The 26,577-nt window shown below is 35.1% G+C and overlaps 1 long non-coding RNA gene across 1 annotated transcript; it reads left to right on the forward strand.

The window, feature by feature from the left end:
• The first annotated feature begins 10,795 nt into the window (after nucleotides 1–10,795).
• On the forward strand, nucleotides 10,796–25,843 carry LOC126106569 (uncharacterized). The gene is made up of 3 exons (XR_007523367.1): nucleotides 10,796–10,955; nucleotides 24,355–24,545; nucleotides 24,619–25,843. It is a non-coding gene; the product is annotated as an uncharacterized LOC126106569 (long non-coding RNA).
• Nucleotides 25,844–26,577: the final 734 nt, after the last annotated feature.

Here is a 26,577-nt window from a genome sequence, read left to right on the forward strand (position 1 = left end):
TAGTATCATGGATAAAACAGCACTATGTTTAATCTTATAATGTGAAGCACTGGAGTCCAAAAGGTACAAAATATTTTGGTCACTGATTTCTGTAGAAATTGTGGCTGATGGATACCTAGAAAAGGGACTCCTACTATTTTCCAGTTCTAGTTAGCTTTACTAGACTGACAGGGAGAGGTACCACATAGTACAGTTAGTATTGGTGTGGGAAACGTGGGGCTAAGATTAAATCAAATCAGTACTGCTCTACTAGTGGAATACCATGGGGAAGCTATGCAGCAGTTGAATGCGGAATTCAGTAACAATTAACTTCTAATTAGAGACTACAATCAAAACTGTTATGTAGGATACACCATTATTTGATTGAAATGCTTGAATACTTTTGTATTTTCAATGGTGGGAAACCGCAGTGATGAACAATGATGGAAAAAATAAATTATTTCTATCTATGTGCTGAGAGGCCTCCCCAAATACCTTAAAAATATCCCAGACGTATGACGTAAAGCCGTTAGTTAGCAGTAGATGGTGTTCAATAAATATGTGAGAACTAAAAGAAAAAAACTGTTTTTACAGTTTTTATTATGTGTGTTTTTTGTTCTTTTTGACTTCAAAGTGTTATTCCATTTTGTTTATAAAGGAGGTTGTTGGTGCAATTTGCTAGACCATCTCTATTTTAGTTTGTGTAGATGCACCACATCTTCAAGATGCTAATAATAATAATCATAATAATAGTAATAAGTCGACATCTGACTTTCAAAATTGAAGAGCACAGTTCACCTTAGCACTCTACTTGCCCTGTGCATTATTTAAAAGCGTGTGTTCCTTGTCTGTGCTCTATACTTTACAGTGTTTCCAACCATTAATGTTTGTTTTTCAGTCATCTTTTGTGTGTGTGTATGAATGTGTGTGTGTGTGTGTTTGTGTGTGTGTGTGTGTGTGTGTGTGTATGGGTGTTGTGATATCTGTATACAGTTTGATATTCATTTGTATGATAAGTTAGTGTGTGTCTCATTATGTAGGATGGGCAATGCAATAGGGGTATTTGTGTGGGTGGAATTGCTTTTTTGCATGTCAGTGGTGCGGAGGTGAAGCTACTAATGTCTCTATTTATGTTCTATATCTCAGCTTCTTATTGCTTTAGTGGCTAACATGATGAATGAGTTGTTACTTATACCGCTTTTGTCATTTATTACTTTCTTTCTCACTTCAAGGATTCTTCATATAGCAAAATTGTCTCTGAATGTTAGGAGCTTTGTGTTGTAATTTTTCATTCTTACAATTTTCATATCCTCTTCCAAGTGAGAGGGTTAATGCCCATCATTTATTAAGTGTTCAGCAAAGATATAATGAGGATTATTATACTTCAAACTTCTTACATGTTCTTGTATCCTATTTTGAAATTTAATTCTATAAAAATTTTCGCGATTCTACGATCCACATGACGAAATTTATTTACTATTACACCTAATGATGTTTACTTGTGTATTTTGCTTGCTCAGTTGAATTGTGTATGACTCTCTAATTTATTGGTTTTAGGGGATAGGAGCATACATGATGATTCAGCTGGTATACTATGACCAACGAAAGTACATGGTGTTCTAAAAATTTCGCCACTCGGGTGTTGCATGTATGCAAACAATGGCAGTAGTTCCGACGACTGCAAGCACAGTATTAACTGCTGCTTATGAAGTGATGACAACTGCTGCATGCTTTCCTGGCCAGTCAGTCTCTCATGGTATGGCCCATCTGCCATCCTACAGCGCTCCAAATATCCAGACGAATTCGACAGATACCATTCTGGAAACGAGTCGAGTTCGATTAATGCAGTCAAAGTCTAATGCACTTCATCACAAAGTAGACTCTGATTTAACGTCAGTTCGTCTGGTCTGTAAGTTCTATCGATTTACAACCATCATCAGGTAAAATTCGATGGCGAATTGATATGCGCTAAAATTAATTTTAAAAAGTTGTTTATAGTTATGCACTAAAAGGCCAAAGAGAGGGGAACTTTGGATAGGCTGGACAGCGGATTTTATTGGACAAGAGCTGTTTCTAAACTCTGTAACTAATGGCAGCACTTAAAGATCTTTCCTTCGTGGGAGACCACAGTCATATAAAATTTTTTTAAGGAAATTTTCGCCACTTGTCTGTTAATTGGTCATTTAATTCACACAATCACGATTTCGGTTTTGTACCCATTCTAAGTGCGTGTTGAACTTAAAATTAAAAAAGCGTTGTCATATATATCTTAGAATGGAGGGAATATAAGTGAGGGGTTATTACGTTTTGTCATCAGTGAAAAAATATTTCTTATGTCACATGCCAGTGTCAGTTGATCAACAGAAGTCATGAATGCAGGTCACAGGAATGCATTAGCTGTTAAATACGCCCCTGCATATTTCTCTTTGTACACAATGTCAGCCATATTATATATTTTCGATACATATTCGTGTTCCATAGTACGACAAGTAGTCTTAATGCTAGAAATATTTTTGTTCGACAAAGACACATCACGGATAGGTCGGACATATTTTAACATGCAATTAATTTTTCAGTTAGGTAGTAAATGCTTGTTTCTCTGCCCTGTACTGTGCTTGCTTAATTTTCAGTTCAACATTTGCTTCAGAATGGCTGCAAAACTGAAATCATGATTGTGTAAATTAAATGAACAATTAACAGTCAAATGACGGAAATTTCTTAAAAAAGTAGTGGTAGCACTTGTTGTGCCACTGCAATAACAACTCTAGAGGAACGAGACCACTCACGTGATTCTGAATTAGAAAAAAAGTGCACATCAGAGTGGCAACAAGTTATCTGCTCAAAATGAGTTTCTTGATTGAACAACTTAACTTTCAGAATTGTGTCTCCTTTGAAAGTAATTAATACTATCTTTATTGCATCTTTAAATGCAACTCATGTTGTATTCTATACTGTAGGCTATGACAATGTCGAACCTATGTAATAACAATGGGAATGTAAACAAGCACAACAGTACATTCAGACTGTACCGGAAAACACAACTATATGTTGTTCTGCACATAACTGTATAAAACCTTAAATTTGTATGATTTTTTAACGGCCAAAAATTGAAAAAGCAGGAATCAAATGGAACAAAGATCATGAAAGAAGATGTTGAGAAAGTGACACTCCTTGAAATTCCAATCAAAGAAGTTAATGAGAAATATTCAGTCGAGGAAGTGTGTGTTAGGTGCAAACAACGAAAACAAAAGAGTGGCTATGAAACCCCTTTAATGAAATATTAAGTTTTCATGCATACATTAATGATGAAGAGGAAACAGTATTCTGTATTCATGCTAAAACGTAGAGAGCGTGCTTATGACTTCACATGTAGATGGGATTTTAAATGTAGCGTATATATATATGCAGGGCAACTGAGAATAAAGCAGTGGTCCAGTAAGACAAAACTGAAAGCACATAGCGTTTTAGTATAATTTTATGAATTCATAAAGACTTTATTTCACGTTACAGTTTTATGCTCAGTATAACTCTCTCAATATTTAGACGACCATAATACAAAGGGTGCGACAAATATAAAAAAATCAACAATATTGCTTCTCATGACATCGACTTTCATAATTCTATTAAATAATATATCGTGCTATTGTTTGGCATGAAGGCTGTTTCAAATATCCTCCAGAAAATGTTACAATTTAGAAGAAGCTTACATATCCCGTACAACCCAAACTTCCTCTATGACTGTCATCAGTTATAACTAGATACTGAATTGAAACGCATTAAAAATCATCATAAAGTATGCATTTATAGACTAAAGTGGCAAAAATATGTATTGAAACTCTAAAAATATTTTTCATCATTTGCAAAATATGTACAAAAAGCACACCAACCACAAATTTCAAACACACCGATAGAAAACAGAAACGTTTTATAGGCTGAAAGACTGTGCTGACAATTTCTAATATCAATGGTAATCATTTCACCTTGCTAACAACGTTTTGCCATGTCAGCTACAATACTGTGAAAACTACGCTGCATGCAATGAGGAGTGACAGTTGGCGTCGCTGGCTGTCTTGCTACAGATAGCCAGTTCTAATCCGATCACTAACAAATAGTTATTATTTACTTTCTATCGCTTTGAGAACCTTCCATAACTGCCGTAAGGACCACATTTGGGAGTCGATGAAAGAGGTATGACCGACTCCCAAATGTGGTCTCTAGGGAGTTGTGGAAGGCCACCGTGATCTCGCTTCTCTAAGACTCCACATAGTGAAATACAAGATGCAGCAGTTTATGACAGCTGGAAATGTGGGGCCAAGTATGCAAGATATGGCTGCAACGAATGTCGATCTCATATGTCAGGAAGCAACAGAGGTTGTATAAATCTTCAGCAGCCAATCTTCACCATCAGTTCAACGAGCCAGGAAGAATGGACCAAACCAATTCGGACTTCATCTGTCTCAATACCAATCTCCAACATCAGTCAAATGCGCAAGAAAGAATGGACTTGACCAATTCAGACTTCATCAGTATTCAACGCCAATTTCCAAGATCAATGAAACGTGTCAGGGAGAATGTACTCGATCAACTTGGATGGACTTCAACATCAGTCAAATGTGCCAAGAAGAGTGGATTCGACCAGCATTGATGTATGCCACAGCTGTCGAACGACACCCAGCGCCATACAAATGCAGGTACATCTGAGTCCTCTGTCAAGAATAAAGCCTCGCAGAAAAACTGACATATGGAGAACAGAGTACAACAGAGCAGTCTTTTTTCACTGTGTACCTCCAGAACACATTGTACATTACTGCAGAGAAAGAATTCGAGTGTTCGATAGCTATTACACCACAAGACCTCAACCATCACAAGAAGTCCTAAGCATGCCAGTCAGCTGCTGACGATTACAGTAAACTTGTGGGATGAAACCGTCTCCATACCCTGGAAGACGTCAGTCCCCAACATGTTGTAGCTGCTCCCTGTCGCCACACAGGGGAACAAGCCACTCGCGTAGCTGACGAATCGGTGGAGGTGAGACCATAACAAACGAAAGTGATCCGTGGACGACAGTTACCAAGATCTCAGGCAGTCTCATCGACATCTTTATCAACGATTACCGTGTTGGATCATTTATTCAGGGACTTCTTTTTCCATAATCAGCTAAAGAATACTATGTCCCATAAAATGAGAACGATTGTGCTGTAAGTCGAGAATGAGAAATACATCCAGTCGACAGAAACATGTTTTGTAAGAATAACTATCAATGAGAGAAACAGCCTTTCAAATTTATCGCTTTAACAGAATGTAATCATAATGTTATGGCTGCATTGAACTCCTTGCAGACATCATAAGCAGTCAAAGACTGTGGAAGATCATACCTCCAGATTGGTAAAGGAATTCCAACAAGCACACAGGACAAATACTACACTAGGCAGTTGTTTGCTGTTGAAGTAGTCACAGCGTCATCATCAGTAAGATGGATTCCAGTCCTCAATCTAGATGCTAAAGTTAAACTGCGAACCTTTTGTCGATTGGATACGCTACTTGGGTTCACAAAACAGATTTACATTCCAGAGCAATCATAAGCATTGCAGGTGGTGAAGGAGAACCTAGGATCCCTAAATGTCATAGGCAGCCACAACTCATCCCAAAAGGTATGTGTGTTGGAACAGGAAAACCAGTAAAGAAAGGGTAGCATTGTGTCATAGAAGATTAATTCTGCTCTCTTACAGCTGCAGAGAGCACAGTGGATGTAGTTACTAACAAAGTGCCAGTAAGATCTGTCCTGAATGAGGAACAGCCTCGGCATGTGTCGGCCATTCTGCAACAATGTTTGGATGCTTTCAAATCTGAAATAGGGAAAAGACAGGCCGAGCAGACTATGATAAAACAACACATTAGAACCAGTGGGGATCATCCACCAATTATCTATTGTTCATATAGGTATCACCAACTGCATGACGCATAATTTTAAGAAATCAGAGAAGATACTGCAAGATGACATCATTGAACCTCCAGGCAGCTCTTAGTCTGTCGCTGTGGCCCTTGTGAAGAAGAATAATGGCACATAGCGTTTCTGCACGAGTTACTGATGACTGAACAAAATCATGGAAAAATATGTCTGCTTGCTACTGTGCATTGATGACGATGACACTTCAGATTGATTGAGAGGAACAAAACATTTCTCAACTGTGGATGTGCAGACAGGCTATTGGAAAATCAGTGTTGATGCGAATAAACTACTCCCAAATGTGTGAGCAACATTTACATCTTCCATAATCGTTGCAGTAATCATAGTTGAAATATTATCCAGTCACCAATATTTTCAAACTTAAGACCACTAGATTCTTATTTATTGTGTTTGCTGAAACACAAACAAAGTTGGAGTTTCCATCATGGACAATATGAGAACACTACATAGGACACATATAGAAGTTATATAATGAGCCACGGATGAAGGATTAGTAAATCTGAAGGACAAAAGATGTATTGCAGGATGAACCATCAGGCACTAGGCTTGCTAATTCATACCACCAAGATACCGAGATGGTTATAAGCAAAAGAATATCAAACAGAGTCAATCAAAGCCTCACTGATGATCACCTTGGATTTAGGGAGGATAGAGGAAGCAAGACAGTGAAAAATGGAGAACGAAAATTGTTACCCTTCAACCTATGGATTGAGAAAAAAAGATGTGTCGGCTGAAGATCATGGATCCAGAAGGAAGGTAGATTTATGGAATGAGCATGCAAGTTGCAGCATGGTTACAGCTCCGTGACGATAGAGAGCAGAGATGTGGCAAGATGCAGTCATTCACTCTGTAAATGGCGCAAGTCTTTCATTGGCGACAGCTGCGAAGTACATAGTGGAACTACAAAATGAAGTATTAATACTGATATACCTGAACACAAGAGGAATTCGAATTTAAAAAAAATTAAAAAATCAGATGTAGTGAAACATTCTTTAGGGTATGGAGCACTCCAAATAAAATTCTGTGTGATGTGCATTTTAGACAATACATTACAATGTAATGCAAGCTTCTATAGAGACACGACAGAAATTTGTAAACACCATAACAATTTTTCACAGGAAGGGAGATGGGGTTAAATAAAATAAAAGATGGATGCTACATTATGACAAAGAGAGACATTGTAGCAATCACTTACTTTTAAACAAGAAAGCTGTCACTCATCAGAGACATTCATCATGACATCACTACAAAGTTTATAATACACCTGTCAATTCGGGCCTTTTTTAGTTTTATTTGCATTTGATAGTGTTTATCCCTGAAGATGTGACGAACAGATTAGGAGGAAACATTAGTGAATGCTTTTATGACGTTACCTTGACCACTCAGCCAGGACATTTGAAGACAAGTGTTGTGAACTGTTTAAAACCTATTACAAACTCGTGTAAATTGATTGTCATAGAGGTATTGCAAGCTGTGGTTAACACATCTGTTAACAAATGTATATCAATATCTAACATATAATCAATGCAATAAAATTAAACGATTTAATAATGATAATAAGCATATGATTGCTCTGTTAGTGATTCCACCTATGCATTGTATATTTCGAATGAGGCACATCATATGAAGAAGAACAACCACTATCTTTGAAAATAAAAATAAAAATCTGAAGAAATGTCTGAGAAAATAATAACAGGCGTAGATCATGCGTGTGTCAAATTACAAAAAAGAAGTGTTGTGTGGCATTATTGAAAACAAGTGAAAAACTGAAACTCAGATTGTGTGCTATAGAAATATCCATAAACAAGTGCACTCAGCTTCCAGCTACGAAACATCTGGAAATATGCTAAAGTAGTATTGTCGTTCAAGAAGGATGACTGAGAAAATCTTGATAATTATTTCGCAGTAAGACTTTTAACACACCAATTAACTTAGTAGCTCCATTTCTGACAACCAGTCGAACATGCAGGATTTCACAAAGGTTTCTTAACTGATGACCACATCCAGACCACCTGAAGTGTGCTTGAGAAACCATAAAATGCAACTACAGCTTACAGTTAATATTCATCCACTGTCGTAAAACGTTTGATTCAGCAGAGGTGTGAGCAGCTATGAAAATAGGATTAGTGGTGTCAGTGAGAAGTGCTTATGGGGTCATGAATGACATTTACAAATGGAGATAGTATAATAGACAAGATATCAAGGGGTGAAGGAGTTTACTGTATATGTACAGTACCCCAAAAGCCTTTTATTATGGCCACAGAAGATGTCGTCAAAGACTTGGTCTAGGGTAGAAGCATCTAAATTGATGGCCAGTCACTGAATCACCTTCGATTTACAAATGTCATTGTCATTGTAAACTGAAGACCTTATATAAACGACAGCCTTGACTAAAGAACTGAAAGTTATACCTGCAACAGTTTGTTTTGAGCTGATTTTGGTAGAAGCTATAATTTGAGTCCAGACATGCAGCTAAGTATAGTTGACAATGAAGCTACTAAAGTCGTCTCCAAGTATATCAGTCTTGGCCATAAAAATCAGCTGGAGAAAATCAACCAAATGGCGAAAATCAATGACCTGGAGTTGGACTGGATTCAGAAAGCTTCAGTGCATCCTCTATGGAAAGAGTGTTGTGATAATGTTCAAAACAAGAGTGTACAATAAATGCATTCTATCAGAAACAACTTATAGTTGAGAAATATTCATTTTGACGGAGTCACCTGCTGACAGGTCGTAAATTACAGCGTGTACTAGCAACAATGGTGATGTTAGTGAAGGGCATCAACAGCAAAGACATCATCAACAACAAGTCATTGGGAGAGCAACACAGTTACAGACATCCAAGAGCGAAGTACAAGACATAAATGGCAGTGGATTTACGATATAGCTAAAAGTGGAAGAATTTGGAAGAGTCCTTCATTTATCAATGGATGAATAACGTCTTAGGACGAAAGAAATGAAGAAAATGGAGAGTTTGACCGTCACTCAAAATTATTTGGAGTCTTGACAAAGTATTTTGTCTTGAATGATTCATTCTGTCGCTTCACAAAATATCTGTCTCTATCTTCTTGTGCTGTCCTATACAGATTACACATACTTGCAAGAAGAAAGACAGTTGAGAAAACCATTTAGTTAAAATCAACAAGTGAACCACAGTAGGACGTACTCCAATACATTGGTAACTGCAAAGTAACATCAAAAACGTCCAAAGTATACTAGAGGATGCTCGAAGGACCTATGAGGTAATTAGGATGCCAAGTATCTTATCGGTTTAGTAGTGAAAGCTGTTGAGATAAACTACAGGGATGGCACTGACATAAGCTAGAGGACAGTTCTGTTTGAAACATGTGAAATACAAACACTATTTTCCACTGCAGATGTCAACTTACCTTACATTACTATACTATGATACACTCTGGAATATTAAGAACTTTCAAGTCACAGTTGTAGGTTGACAGATATTGAGGTAGCTACCATGAGCGACAGGACAGTAAATAGGTAATTCACCTAATGAATTATCTATCAGACATCATTCAGTTCTATATAAAAATGTAATCATACTAGAATGAATCCAAAAAATATAATATTGAAATATTATTTAGGAACAGGTATCAGATATATTCTGATGCTGTATTCACTTCCAGCCAGTGCAATTAAAAATGTTAGGTCACAGAGCGATACCTGTCTGTAACTGTAAAAGCTTAAGAATTTTCAGAAGAGGAATTTTTAATTATAGGGCATTATAGGGAAAGACATGTAAACGGATAATTTAGGTTTTGTCTTTGCCTAAAACGTTTATATTTTTTCAGTTTTATTGTTTCTCCTTTCTGGTGCCAAATTCCTTTCTTATATTCTTTGATTTATTTTAACTGGCAATCGTACTACTTCTTTTGTCCATGTGTTTTATTTTGCTTTCAGTTTCCTCTTTCATTTATGTACATTACCTTTTGCTGTTGATGTGTTTTACTGAACCACCTACAATCATCTTTTAGTTTTTCAAAGTATTCTTCAGCTCTTTCTGTCAATTAAATACTAATCAGCTTTCGTATGTGCATGTAAAATATAAAAATTTTTCTCCAAATTTCATTCATAACTTTTTCCAGTACATTTGTATCATTGTGTCTTATCTCTTATTTCAAATACTGGTGCTATTGTATTGTTTAATATCATACCCAGCATCTTTCTTTCTTCTTCCATGATATTACTTTTTTATCACTTCTGAAAGTAGTTTCTCTGAATTATTACTTTCTTGTATTGTAAATTTTTTATGTCTGTAGAGAGTGTTGTTCTTTTAAGCATTTTTTCTAGATATAATCCTAAATCTGACTTTCATAATTTTATTCTCAGAACTTCCATTTCTCCTCTATTAGGATTGTCGATTTTTTCCATGATGATTCTCATATGATTTCCATATGATTCTCATGTTTTCTTTAGTCATTTTAGTTGAGTCTCTTTATCATTAGTCAACACCAGTTTTTGTAATTATTATTATTACCGAGATATAATTAATTTGCCTCCCAATACATATGTTAGATATAACAGACAATAAGTTACAGATCAAAATAAGATGTTATCTACTTTTGGGAAAGTTTGACTAAATGTTACTATGTCCTGTTTGTATAGAGCCTTTCTATGTATTTCACTGCAGTGTTTATAGCTTACAGCAGTCACAGAATGTATATTCAGACTTTTTTCTTAGCAAAATTTAAGTTCAACATAAGTAACTAAAGAGAACTTCAGTCTTTCTTGTGAGCACAACTCCATCACTTACATAAAACAGTTTCCATTGTGAACTAAGAAAATCGTATAACATCACCAATTGGATCTTGAGTCAACACCTACGTCAACACCTACGTATTATTTAACTGTTCCATATGCCTGAATGTGTGAAACAACCAACTGGAGATCTCATCAACCCTACACTGTGTGTCAAGAGTTGGCTGACTTTACAGTGTGACCCTGGAGTACTACCTCTTTCCTTCAGAGTACAGCTTTTTGGTGCAACTAGGTGAGTATAGGATGCAGCTAATTGTAGGCTATACAATTGAAAGTGCTAAGAGATTCTAGAGACTAGACTGTATTAAACTGCTGCTTAAGGAGCTTTAAATATACGCCATTTACTAAATTAGTTCCATATAACATCCCTGACAAAGTGTGACATGTAGGAACTTGAATTTTTTGAAAAAAATTGGCTATTTTTGAGATACTCTAATTACAGTTTTGATCCCTTAATTTGTTTGTGCACATGTCATCCTGTGGCTCCTAGAGTTTGTCTTGCCTGAAATACCAAAGAACGGAATGGAGCATATGAAATAATTCCCTTTCCATTCTGACAAGTATTTGTTACTTGCAAGTCATGAGTTAAGTTTGCTTTAACCAAGGAACTTTACAAGCAATATGATGACTCCAGCGACATCTTGATTCTCTTCATGGTGCAAATATATATATATATATATACAGGGTGTTACAAAAAGGTACGGCCAAACTTTCAGGGAACATTCCTCACACACAAAGAAAGAAAATATGTTATATGGACATGTGTCTGGAAATGCTTACTTTCCATGTTAGAGCTCATTTTATTACTTCTCTTCAAATCACATTAATCATGGAATGGAAACACACAGCAACAGAACGTACCAGCGAGACTTCAAACACTTTGTTACAGGAAATGTTCAAAATGTCCTCCGTTAGCGAGGGTACATGCATCCACCCTCCGTAGCATGGAATCCCTGATGCGCTGATGCAGCGCTGGAGAATGGCGTATTGTATCACAGCCGTCCACAATAAGAGCACGAAGAGTCTCTACATTTGGTACCGGAGTTGTGTAGACAAGAGCTTTCAAATGCCCCCATAAATGAAAGTCAAGAGGGTTGAGGTCAGGAGAGCGTGGAGGCCATGGAATTGGTCCGCCTCTACCAATCCATCGGTCACCGAATCTGTTGTTGAGGAGCGTACGAACATTTCGACTGAAATGTGCAGGAGCTCCATCGTGCATGAACCACGTGTTCTGTCGTACTTGTAAAGGCACATGTTCTAGCAGCACAGGTAGAGTATCTCATATGAAATCATGATAACGTGCTCCATTGAGCGTAGGTGGAAAAACACCCTGACGAAACTAAAATGAGCTCTAACATGAAAATTAAGTGTTTCCGGACACATGTCCACATAACATCTTTTCTTTATTTGTGTGTGAGGAATGTTTCCTGAAAGTCTGGCCGTACCTTTTTGTAACACCCACGAGAAGCAGTCCCAAATGGATATTATGCACTTATCCCAGCATTTAGTGCAATCTCCAAAACTCTTTGGGAGCTCTATCTTCAGGACAGCTTTTAGCTCTGTCAGCATTACTTTCTAATCGCATCTTGCTCGTAAAACGAAGACTTGTTTGAGAGTTTTTTTATTTTGTGGGACGCACAAAAGTCACATATGACCATGTCTGGGACGTCATTGTGATATTCCTTTCAGCCAAAAATTGACAAACTAGGAACAAAGTGTGAACAGATTCATTATTGTGGTGAAAAAGCTACGAATTGTTTCACAATAAACGTAGCCACTTCTTTAGGACCGCGTGACGCAATCGGCTTTGCACTTATAAGCAGTACTCCTTATTGAAAATTTGGCCCCTAAAATGGAGAACACCATGAGCAAAACAGTGATATCATTCCACATTTGTCGAGCGCTTTTTCGGTCTTGGCAATTCAGGATGCTTTCCCTCAGACAACTGAACCACAGTTCCGACGTAATACCCATTAACGCCATTTGTCACCTGTTATGACATGTGTCAGTAGATGTTCATTGTTGTAAACTTTAAATAAGAACACCTGAGGAAACTGCATTCGCTGCTGTCGGTGTTCGAAATTCAGCATTTTTGGAACAGATTTTCCTATCGAAGTTTCAGATCCAAAACACTCAAAACATTTCATATGTCGAGCCAACTCATATTACAGTACATTACGTTAATCATATTCTATGGCTACCATGGAGCGTCGTCTCCAGAAGTCAACGATGTACATTTCATTTAATGTAAATGCAGTACAGTAAAATGACTTTGCAATACTGTATTACAGTGGTAATTATGACTATAAACTGGCCATAAAAGTTAAATTTAAGTGTTTCAGTGAAGATATCCTTTGATGGATTAGGAGTTTCCTAACATAAAGCTCTTTAATACAGTCTTCAACTCCACTAAATTATCTACATGACATTCAGAATACTTGAGCAGGTTGCTCAACGCATGTGTATGATTTTCCTGACTCTGTATTAATTTTAACACCTTGAACTGATTCTAGAGATTGTTTTTAGTGCTAGTCTTGCATTTTCAGTATTTTTCCAGAAAAGACAAATATTGGTATTGACAAAAGACGTAAACGAATATATTTATTGTGAGGTACTTGTCAAAACTCCCTTTTTCCTGAAGAAAGCTTTTCAGTCTGTTCTAGGAAATAGTCAATAAATGCTGAGTTCACCGGAAGGTAATTCTCTAACCTCTTAGTGAGAGGAAGTATCCAGAATAAACTATTTTCTTCATTTTTAATATCAGTGTAACAGTAATATTTGTACTGCAAACAAAGCTGAACCAAGGTCATTCATTAGGCACTGTATGATTTTACTCTTATGTGGAGCCACAGTCATATAAAACTATTTGAAAGATGTAACCACCAATTCACTGTACAACAGATTTTAATTCCACAATCTAGATTATGTCTTTAGGCCTTAATCAAGTCTTATAAGTATCAAAAGCCGATAGACTTAAATCGAACACAAGTCACTGTCAAAATATGTAATTCGATTACGTAAACTAATTTTGTCAAAAGAAATGCGGGAACATGGTGTAAAAGGCTAATTTACTGGCAATTACTGGCAAGCTGCTTAGACACACCGTGACGAAGTTTAAAACCTGTCAACTGTTCATCTGTTTTACTCCACAACCATATAAAGTGAAGCAGTCATGCTAATTGCCAGTAAATTAGCCTCTTACACAAATGTTATCGCATTTACTTTCGTCAACATTGGTTTATATAACCGAAGATACATATTTTGACAATTACTTGTGTTCAACTTAAATGTTTTTATATTATCTTCTAACACTTCATGATGGTCGTAAGCAGAAATGTGAATTGTGGAATGAAACCTGTTGTACAGTCAAATCATGGTTATATCCTTGCAAAAGACTAGGCATTGTGTTTCCCAATAAAGATAGTGGTCCAGGTACAGGTCCAAAATCTTTACACTTTGTACTTGTATTTTGTTGATAAACCTACTTCATAGCATATATAAGCTTGTTGCTTATTTACAGCTCATATGTGAATCACGATATGCCAATATCATCAATGATGATTTGTAGTTGGTTCATAGCCATTTATTTCATCCTTTCCACGATTTTATTGCCTTTGATATGCTGAGGCATCCAGGGCATATGTAATTGCAACGTCTTCAAGAATTTCTTCAAAACGCTTATGTCGCTTATAAACCATTGTCTTACTCAGAGCAGACTCTCCAAAACAATGTTCAATATTTCTAAGTCTTTGCAGCATTTTATTCCGTTCTTGTTAAAAAACTTCGAGTTTCTCTGATCTATTCTATATAAAATAAAAAAATGCCAGTATTGCCAAACCACATGTATCATTTCTGACAGCTGACAGCAGACAAAGTATCTGATACCACTAACAATGAACAGACTTTCTGGACATGTTTACCAGCATAACAAAGAAAGAAAACTCTGTAAGATAATCAGAAGAAACCACAGATTTCACACAGACAATTACATTTTTCAAGCTGTGTTTAGTGTTAACGTCAGAAAGGAACTCAAATCATCGGACAGTAAAAGTTTCACAAATATCATATAATATGCACAATAGGACGCTACTGCAATAAAGAAGCACAGAAGTGTGAGCTAGAAACAAATATTGAAGAAGTTTTTTAGATATTTTCTTAGAAATTTCAAATGTTCAGATATGGCTGATATACTTGTATAGTGATACCTCGTTTTTTTGCTTGTTTTGCAATGTGTATGACATATTCCCAACCACTATAAAATTATTTCACTCTGAGGACTTCAAGTACACAATAAGCGAAATTAGATATTAGATTTGTATGTAATCTCAGGAATAGTAGTATCCTTATAAATATCTTTTCTGATATGCATTGTAATTCTTAAACATGTAAGTTTCTGGATGTAATCACTAAATACTAAAGTCACACAAATACCATACAACTGCTGATGTATCTATAAATGAGTTTAACTGTGTTACCTTCTAATAAGTTTTGGTTGATGAAAACATGCAAAAAGAACTTCTCTGTGTTTGTTTTGTTATTTTGTCATTCTGTATATTGCTACCCTCAATCTTCAGGATTTGGTTTTTCCTATAATGAAAGGGTTAGTCCTATTGAGAAAGTTACTATCTGACAGTGACTGCAGTTTTTGACATATCAGCCATTCAGTAGTTTTATTCAGTTATATTTTGGCTAAACGAATTTTCATTTAGTTCTGAAAGAGAAAGTCACAAAAAGTTAACACTTCTTCATTAGCTCAGGGATAATGAGATATTAAAGCTAAGAAACCGAACACTATTCCTTAAACTTCTTGTTACCATTAATGTCCTAACATCATGCCTTTCAACAGCTGTGGATGTCCAGAATACAAAATAAATTTTGGTTGTTTTCAGTCTTCAAGTTCGTTTCATTCATGTGATATCAGGTTATCTTACACAGTAGCTTCACTAAAATACATATTAAAATGATCAAAACTTATTCACTGTGGTATGGTTGATGGAGGAATTAGAAAACAAAACTGTTCCACATGCTGTAATTACAGCCATTTAACTCTGTAGTTCGTGTTTTGTGACCAGGTACTCCTATTAAACACCTCCAAGCAAGATTGCTAAACGACTTCATTAGAAATACTATTAGAGGTTCTTAATGTCAATTTTTACATCTATAATGTTAGTATTTACTTCTAAAAGTATCAGTTTTAAGCAATATTTTGCAATGCTTTCCATAATATGAAGACATCAGTGTTTATGTTTCGTTGACTGATGTTACAAATTAATGAGTTTAAATGAAGCACAAAAACAGAATTCATGTTCTTGAAATGTTTAATTGGCATTCTAACTCATGTCATTACAAAGCATGAGAGTATCATGTTACGTAAATGACAATATTTTAAAAATGATCATAGCTTCGATATCATAAATGAATATAGGTTTTATACCATTATAAGTTAATAGAAAAATGTTTTACAAACAAAAAATTTCAACAGCCTACTTTTAGAAAGTTGAAAGTTCATAACATGCAGGCACAACATGAACACACAAAATGAAAGATTCTGATGTAGCTACCTGCAGAAGTGTATATTCCATAGCACCACTCACTGATGTTTGGTGTGAACCTGTATGCAAAAAGATCACATCAAATTCATCAGTTCTAAGAATGTGGTTATTTAAAAATATATAATACCAGTTGAAAATATTAATCATCAACTGTCAATTACAAAATGTGCAAATCTGCTAAGCCAACCGGTTATTGAAGGTGTAAGCATATTTAGTTTTTTCTGGTACATCAGGTTTGAAAATATAACACAATGTGTACTATTTGGAAATTTTCTGTGTCACAAAAGAAGATTTATTCATGTATGTATGTTCTGTCTTTTTGAGTAAATGAAATGTTGTCTCTTTTTGTTTTTTTGGCAAAAAACCAACTGCTCTACATTTAGTAGCAGAGATAGAACATACCTCCATGAATAGTGAAGCAACTAAGGTATGATGGAAAACGGAAGAAAATGACAGTATCTAATATATTCTACCAATAACCATGTCGCTGTTTAACTTGCAATTATTTGTAGCTTTAGACAGCATAAAATAAATTAATGTTGATCTGTATGGCCCTATTAGAGTTGTACAGTTTCCTCTGTTCAACTCATAAACTGTCTTTCTCAACCATCACTGAGGGATCTCTGGTTGCATCCATAATTCAAATCACACCTTTCTACTTAAATATATACAAAAAATACCGAATGTAAGATTTTTCTGTCACAAGAGAAACGTAGGATCAACTAAAGATCGAATAACGAACATAGAGACCTATATTTCCCACTTGTGCACTGTAACATGAATCCATACACTGAGGAAACTAAAGTAACTTTCAAGCATTAATTGTGGTGACTAAAGTAAATATCTCAGTGTAAAATTTTGTAACTGAACTTCAGTGACTGTGTTAATAACTATAATAATCATCATTACCATATTTTTGGAGGCCAAAAAGACACCAGTAATGTTGGTCCCTGTAGTGGCTGTAATCTGTATCAATTTATTGACAATTTTCTCACATATAGTTGCACGTTTTGTGTACTGTGTATTCATAGCCAAATCCTACCATCTCAGTAACTCAGAAACTTTATTGTTTTTTGAACAGAGGAGCTTTCTCAAACAGACTGAAAAATCTCCATAAAAAACAACCAAAACACTGTACATGTTATGGACATGAAAGATTGTAGCATCTGGAAGTTGATAACGATAACAAACTAGGTAAAAATAAAAAGTAAGAGATAGGATACTTAAAACTTTGTATTACATTAGGATTAACATTTAAATACCCACAGTTATCAAAACAATGTTATCAAATGTTCCAGACCAACACTACAGGTAACTGGAAAAGTCTCAAAGGAGCCTGAGCAGAAATCAGTAGTATTATAATATTATGAGTGGTCACATACAATAAATTGAACTTGATTAATCAGCACAATATCGCTGAAGAGTTTGAAACACTGAATATTTTGATGCTGTAAACCATTACAAAGAACAATATTGTGCCATGACTTACAGATATATTCCATAAATAGCCACAGCATAATTGCACTCAAACTATGTGCACTGGATGAATAGATGGTTGTGTGACTGCTGCACTGAGCTCGAGAACTGTCTGCTCCACTCTTGGTGATGTTCATAGAAAGTATTGTTATATGTGATATATGGTGAGTCATTTTTAACATATGTAATCTGTAAGACTCTAATGAATTAACTTCATAGCTGTGATGCTGATCAAATGTTTTCATGTTCTGCTATGAAAAATGGAACTAAAAATTTTCATGTGGCTGCATAACATTGTTTTCTGAACAATAAGCACGTATCTGAGCTCCAGTCTGATGTACAAAGTTTCCAAAGTAGTCACTATGAAGGTCCTGCAACACTAGAATGTTGTGCAAGTAAGTGGTAATGGTATTTGTAGAAGTTTCTGAGATTAATGTTGTTTGATCCAGTTACTGCGCACTTGCATGAAAAAATGTTGGGAGGATAAATTGGGGACATTACTTTGAAGTGCTTTTTGTTGTCTTTACAGAAGGAGAGATATTTGGCTATGAGCATCTGTACCATATTGTCTCAAAACACATGCAATTAGAGATTATATATACTCTTTCACAATTCACCTCTGTCATTCATTATTGTAGAATTTGAAAATGAAACGGTTTGGATGGAAACTGAGTAGTGTCTGAGAAGCTGAAAATTTGTATTGATCGATGAGACATGCTTGGAGTATGTGTTAGAGCACTGTTTGTGAAAGACAGAAATCCCAGTCCTTCAATTTTAAAGTGTCTTACGCTAGAAGTACAGTAAGTACATTGCACACAATAAATTTTTTTATCAATATGTGTGATTTTCCATTACATGTTAACACTGTTATTAAAGACCTGAAGTGCTGAGTGCTCACTGAGTACAAACCATCTCTTAAGAATTTTACAGTCATTTTCAGGGCAGTACACACAATAGCAATTTCATGCCTACAAAACATTTCATGTCTTTGTGGGATTCTGAGGCTTAGAGGTAATATTCTTTTAAGTTGGTCGATAAGTTCATGAACATTGACTCATAATGTGCACATTATGCACATACTATTGAATCTTCATAACTAAAGATTCTATAAAACCTACGACAATATCATGGCTGAATTCAAAAGCAAAATTTCATCAACTGAAAATTTAAGCAATATTGAATATGTATGAACCTGAGCTATATCTTTGATAAAATATTCAAATAGACTGACAAAGCATTTTGTTACTAAGAAGAAATTTATTCTTTCATTTCTGGACTTCGTACCTTCCAGTAATAATGCATGAATATAGTCAGCTGATTGTTGTGGGTCCATGTATATTCTCTAATTATATCATTTGAAAATGCAATGATGGCACAACAGTTACACTATTGATGCATTAAGACACATTTTAGAGATATGATGTATCTAAACACAAGTAAAACAACTCAGAATTTTCACTTACATCACAATTTGCACATAGTTTCATTTGAAGGCAGAAGTTCCTAATAACTTTCAAGTTTATTGTTTATCTTTGTCAATAGAGGAATTCTAAATGTGAGAGGTAATGTTAAAAGAAATTATATTTTATACATTAACTGTACTTACATATTTCTATGATCTATAATGATTCTTTGCTTATTAAAAGGATTTGTTTTTGAAGGTATTTCTTCTTCATTTAGAGCAAGGCTATATGAATGTCGGTAACCCCTTCTCAATGCCTAAATAAATAGCTTAGTTTACTAGGCAATGTTATAAATTACTTAATTCCTGCATAAAACACCCTGATAAAGAACCTAGACATAACGTACATTTATTGATGGGTTTTTGTTAATCAGGTAAGTAAATATAAATACGTTGCATTATCATTGTAGGAGAAGCAGTTCATAACCAAATAACATTTCGAAATTTATTAATACTTAATTGGACAAGTAACAGCGTTTACAATTCAAAGCCAAATGCAGCTGAAATTAAACTTTCTATACATAAGTTATTAGGTATTTGTTAAATCTTAGTTCTCCATTAGAAGGAAACGTTCAAATATAAATTAAATGCTGATTATATGATTTCAGATTCCACTATTCTTTGGTTTAACATGATTATGTGGAACTTGAAGAACTTTATCCTAAAAGATGGATTTTGTGAATCAAATACTTCATATGGATATAGATTATTTACTTATTGGGCCCTTTAACATTGTAATATGGTTAAGAAAGTTTCATTTAATTTATACTTCAAAGTAGTATTTCTAAACATATAAACGGTAATTCCAGCAGGATATTAAGGGTTCATCTTTTAGCTCTGTTGTGGTTTCAACTTACACCTCACAATCACTTTTTAGATTTTTGTGTTACTGTTATGGTAGTAGGTTACCTGTTGCCATAAAACACGAAAATCTAAACTTCTCATTACCAAAAATACTGTCTTACAATTTGAAGTTGTGTAGACAACACACTATTATATATTTTTAAATGTTTTACATGGTCATTACTAATTTAGGTCCTAACTATATAAAACATCTACAGAGTAATAAATTATGATTTCAATACAATTCCATTTTCACAATTGGTACCACTTTCAAAACTAATATTAGGATGCCAGAATTGTCACTACAGTTTTCAGGTTACTAAAAAAAAATCTAAATTGTCCATAACAGTCATCTCATCAGTATTTTCCTTAATGGGAGTAAGAACAGAATTTTTTTTTCACATTTTTGGATTTGTATCTCGTTATAAAATTTGCAGTTTTCTGAATAAAATTATATATGTATCACTTATTAAATCACATGGGAAGTACTTTATTTTATGGTTTTAAATATAATATACATCGGTTGAAAATGTTAAAATTTTTATGCGCATTACTTCAAGATCTAATAAAATCGATAATTTTTTATGGAGAAGGCTGTGGATTGCTGTGTTATAAATATTAAGTTACGTGTTTGTATTAGTAGCACTGTGAAAAACAGTATCGTATCATATCATAGCATAAACACGAATTGTATGTCGAAGTGCTAACGTTTTTCCGAGAAAAAGTGAGGAATAGCTTGGTAAATCGCTCAAAAAATAAAGTATGACGCCGAAATGAAGTGTTTTTAAGAAATGTGGGTCTATGGTAATAGATTTTCGAATAAAGGGAAACACTGTGTTCAACATGTGGCCTGTGAAGTTACAGACAATGAAATACAGGCAAATTCGTTAGTGTTTAGAGAAATACCCATTAGTGTTTCTAAGATTAAAATAAAATATTGTGGTACACAGTTTTCTCAAAACGAAAGTGATGTAAATGTTACATTAGGTTGTATCCTGATAGATTTACACATCTAACAAGGGTGTTAGGTGCCTGTGTGTGTTGTAAAATATGTGGAGGGCCAGTTAGTTTACATGAAGACAATAAGGTATCAAATGGACTAGCCAGGAAACTTATCGTTAATTGTGCCAGTTGTCTATATACTTATTCATTTTGGAATTCTGCTAAGTGTAGAGATAATTATTTTGAAGTCAATGTTAGGTGATTTTATGGATTGAGAGCTATTGGTAAAGGACACACTGCAGCAGAAACAATGTGTTCTGTGATGAATATGCCACTCCCACCTTGTAAAATCAAGTATGCAGGATTTCTTGGAGCTGCGGTGGAATCTGTTACATTTGAGCCAATGAAGGGTGCTGCAAACGAAACTGTTGAAATAAATGATGGTATGACTGACATACGAGTAGCTTTTGATGGCACTTGGTGGAAGTGCGGCTACAGTTCTAAGAATTTAACCAAACATTGCTATAAATTTAAACCAACGAATGAAGAAAGCCATATCAGTGACAGAAATTATGAAGGAACAAAAGGTGGTATGGATGCCTCTGCAGCTATTGTAATTTTTAGTCATTCTGTGAACGAAAGGGGGAATGTGATACACTAAGTTCTTAGGTGATGGAGACACAAAAGCATATAACAGTGCAGTAGCAGCTCAGCCTTATGGTGAGAAGATTATCACAAAACTGGAAAGTGTTGGTCGTGTCCAGAAGAGGGTGGGCACAAGATCGAGGAAGTTTAAACGAAGTTTCAGAGTCAAGATACTTTCTGATGGTAAAACTATAAGAGGTAGACTGGCAGACAAAATGATTGAAGAACTACAGCTGTATTATGGGATAGCCATTAGAAATAATACTGGCAATTTGTTGAAAATGAAGCAGGCAGTACGGCCTACCTTCTTAAACAGACTGTCAACTGATGAAAAACCAGTACACCACCTTTGCCCTCCTGGACCTGAATCATGGTCCAATTAACACAGTACCCAGTATTCATCAGTTCATACAGCCATAAACATTCCATCCGAACAGCAGTCATGAATATCATAAAACCTGTTTACAGAGACCTGGAAAATCCTGAATTACTGAAGAAGTGTCTACATTGTCCGACTCAGAATCCCAATGAGTCGTTCAATAATCTTATATTGACTTGCTTACCAAAAAATCTTTTTGTTGGAATGAAGTCACTAAAGTGAGGGGGTCAGTGATGCTGTTATTGCTTTTAATGATGGCAGCATTGGTAGTGTGAAAGTGCTACACAGCATATGGAAATTAATCCTGGAGCAAACTGCATCAGAGAACTTGAACGGATGGACAAGGTTCGAATTGATAGACTAGAGCATGCAGCACTGTTGGCCACTGAGTCCAGAAAGAAGAACGGAAGAAAAACCTTGGAAAAAGATGAAGTGGATGGTATATAATGTGATGCAGGGTGCTTCTGAGTGACCGTAAATAAAATATTAAGTATATATTAAGTGAGTTACAGTCTTTTGAAACTTTAGAAGCCTTCCTGAAAATTTTCATTTCCTGTTGCATTTTTCCTTAAATATCAGGAACCACTTCGAGTAGATTATTCAAATTTTCAGGGAGTGATGATGCACATATTCTGAGTCTGCTGAACTAAAAGGAGAACATAATATTATGTATAATGAAAATTATTTAGGATAACAAACAAAAAAGTACAAAAATCTTAACTGTGTAATTGAAAAATTGTATTCCCGAAAGCAGTGGCTGAAATGCAAATATTGTAGTTTAGTAGACTCAGAACATAAAGATTAATGTCCTGTAAAAGTCTTATGAAAATGGCTACAGTGGTTCCTGAAATACAGGAATGCCAAGGCGCTAAATTTAACATTGTCAGGATAAGGCATTCCAACTCTCCTTAACATCAGTGTATCTAGTAACTCTTACTTACAGGTTTCTGATCTATGTTAGGCACATAATTATTTCCTATAAAACTACTACAGAAGTCTCAAATGGTCAGTTATGAAACATTTGAAAATATGCTTAGTCTATGAATATTTTTTAAAGTCATATGTTCACATTGTATGTGAAAGAAGGTATTTCATCTTATAAATGAATAAATCTTCTTAAGTTATATTTCCATAAAATGCCATCATTATTCCAAATATATTTGGTTAAAGTTTCTGTGCTCTATTCAATAACGAAAAGAGTTTCTTTCCTACATGGCCCACCAACAAGACTAACAACTATTGCCATTGCAATCATATATGTTTTGTGTTATTTGACTTTATCATTTCCCTCTGTTATAAAAACGAAATTCTATGTTTGTCCTTGATAGGGATCATTTTACCTCTCTTATTATTTTCATTAACTTTTTGGCATTTTTGACATGTCATGCAGCCTTAAACAGAGAGATGTCTTGAGAATATTTAGTCTCGTTGAAAGGCATAAACATTCCACAGATTGGTTAGAAATTGCATCGAGCTGCTTGGAGTGGAAAAGAGAAAGTCCATTTAGTAGATATTGAGGACAGATGTCCATACATGATACTGAAATATTGAAAGTGCAAGTTTACTGAATACAATCTTTCTGTCAGAAGGACTGTGTAAGGTATTATAATTAATGGTTACAATACCATGAATGAAATTTCACAATGTAATATGCCATCATCAGTTTAAAAATAAACTAGTGGAACAGAACAACTAGGGATGGAACTTAAATATGGCTTTCAGGACCTTTCTTATCTCACATCAGAAAACATACAGTAAAGATATATCTACTTTCACTTGATGATTAAGAATAATATATGACAGCTCATAAATCGTTTATATCATAATAACTATCTTATTTATATTATGTTAAATGCAATACTATCAAAATTTGAAATGAGAGAGAGAGTGTAAAGCCAACAACGAAAAAGAGGAAGGAAAAAATAAAGAACTTTATAATATCTCAGACCTGTGCCTGAAAAGGAGATGGTAAATAGAAATTATACACTGCATTTCAATCCAGAAATCACAAAGCTGCTATGTACTTTTATAAAGAGCTTAAATTAGAGTCCCTATTACTGAGGAACCACTTCAGTTGCCAGAACGATTTTATCAGTGAATCTTTATTGTTACTATATCATTTACTAATTGCATACATTCTACCTCACATTGATTGAGCATACTGTGGCACAGTATTGACTTTACCTGTAGCAATTTAATATATTGTATAACGCCATTATGCTACACATTGCATAACATGGAGTTTAATATTTAGTTTCATATATTATATTGCTGAACATACCTGATAGAACTATTTAAAAGTGACATTGTTTTTTACGACTATTTTGTCTAGAGTCTGCTGCAGCTGTTGGTTAACCAGCAAATCTGACTGCCATATTAATGACACAGGATGTGGAATTGGTATAGCCAATGGTTGTCTTTGTTTGAGGACCAGACTGTGGTAAACGCCACTTGAAGAAAACAAGGATTCATTTGGAAGAGAAGTAATCGCTGAAGTACCACAACATGGCATTAATGACTTCTGTAAGTAAGCTCCATTGACTAAAAATCAGCTATCTCTTGTGTCTAAGTTTACAATGAATTGTCGATGTTGCAGATAACCTGTACATGGTGGTGAAGGGGGTAACACTTTGTGAGTGATATAGAGCAAAAGACCAAAGGAACAGAATGGCAAAGGAATGTACTGGTTTCCAAGCATACCAAGGGTGATCAAGCGACAGACACTACAGATGTACCATCACATGCTGTATTACACAGTTATCAGAAGATGCAGACGTTTTGATCTACTAGGAGCTCCTACTGAAAGTACAACTCAAAGACTTACGGGCCACAGGCAAAATGGGTGAGATATGTCTTGATATGCAAGAAGTTTAGGACTCAGGAACACACCAGTGACTCCTATAAACAAGAAAAAAGAAAAAGAAAAAAAAGATATCCTCATTTGCAACTGAATCTCTGAATCTGAAACGTGATCCTCAAAATGCAACATGTTTCTCCCCTTGGAGAAACGTCGATCCCCGTAGTTATAGAGATTCTCCAGTGGAGTGTAATACAGACATTATGGTCCATGCAATGTCTTGACCACTTAGCAAACTTCTTAGCGAACTCCTTTTACTGACACTGAGAGAAAGTGTCATCCAAAAAATTTAATATCCATTTGGATGTGTACAAAATATCTGTGTTCTAAAGGGTGGCAACTAAACATTAATGTGGCTATTTGTTTCATTTCCCATTTCATGATACATAAAAATATTTTGGTCTTGGACTAGGACATTAGCATGTCACAGGTGGAGTCAATCAGGCCATACAGATATTTAGAAGCAACAATGCTTTAGATATGACAATAATGCAATTGTAGATAAATGAAATGACATCTTTCGACTCATTCTATGCATATTGGGATCTGCAATCTGTCTCCATAAGTTTTGTTTAGATACTTGAGAACTCATAGTGGTATTCACCTCAAGAGTACAGAACCTATGACAGAACAAACTAACAGGGAATGCGAAGGACACAAGAAAAGCGACATAAAATATCTCTAGTGTGTTTACCTCAGTGCAGAATGTAGAAAAATATCGATAAACTTCAAGTCGCAGTTAAAGAAAAGTGATACAAAAGCTCTCTATATGACCCACTAACAAAATAGCAGAAACAGTATTCAGAATATAATCTGTTCATTTTATACATTGCCTACATCAATAAGCTTATAGAATCCTGGAAGACAGAATTAGATAAGTAACTGTATGTTCAGACTTAAATTACAAATAATTCGTCCCATATTCCATTTATGACTGTATGTAACATATGAAGACATTGAGCATATGCCATGATTCACTAATGACAATCACTTTTGTACAACACTCAACCCCCCCTCCCCTCCACCACTACCACCCAGTCTTATTTCGAAATGAAAATTCTGAAGAGAATTATATGATGTGGACAGTTTGTATCCTTATCACTGTCTTGACAAATCTAAAACTAACTCAGAGGAAGGGGAATTAACTTAGCTTCCTTTTTTTATTGGAGATCATCAAACTTTGTTACCATCAGTCATTGTCCTAAGTTTTGGTTCGTATTTATTGTCCCTTCACACTATAAAAAACGCTCTGGTATTACTCGAATTATGTGCTGTATCTACTACTGAAACATTAGTAAAACTTAAAATTTTTCTGTCAACAAAGTATGTCACCCAGTATGGTCTATCCTGAAATGCCTATTTCACTTGCTGACAATTCTCATTGCCTAGCTGTCTACATTGTGAATCATAGCTGTGGTACAGTAACTGTCAGTTTCATCAAATTTAGGTTCAATTTAGGACATCCTGTCTGTTACTTTTTTTGGAGGAGATGAGTACAGAATCGCCACAGGTTAAATCAAAACTGACAATATGACATAATTGGCTATTACTAGCCACAGATTTGCCAGTTACAGAGAGTTCATGGATACCAATAGTGGTCCACATATGAATGTAAATGTAGTATCTTGTCAAATGAATTAGGAATCTGCCAATACATGAGTTATGTCTAGAGTAATGTTTACTGTAGAAATTTTGTAA

The sequence above is a fragment of the Schistocerca cancellata genome, chromosome 10 (genome assembly GCF_023864275.1).
Source record: "Schistocerca cancellata isolate TAMUIC-IGC-003103 chromosome 10, iqSchCanc2.1, whole genome shotgun sequence".
Classification (NCBI taxonomy): Eukaryota; Metazoa; Arthropoda; class Insecta; order Orthoptera; family Acrididae; genus Schistocerca; species Schistocerca cancellata.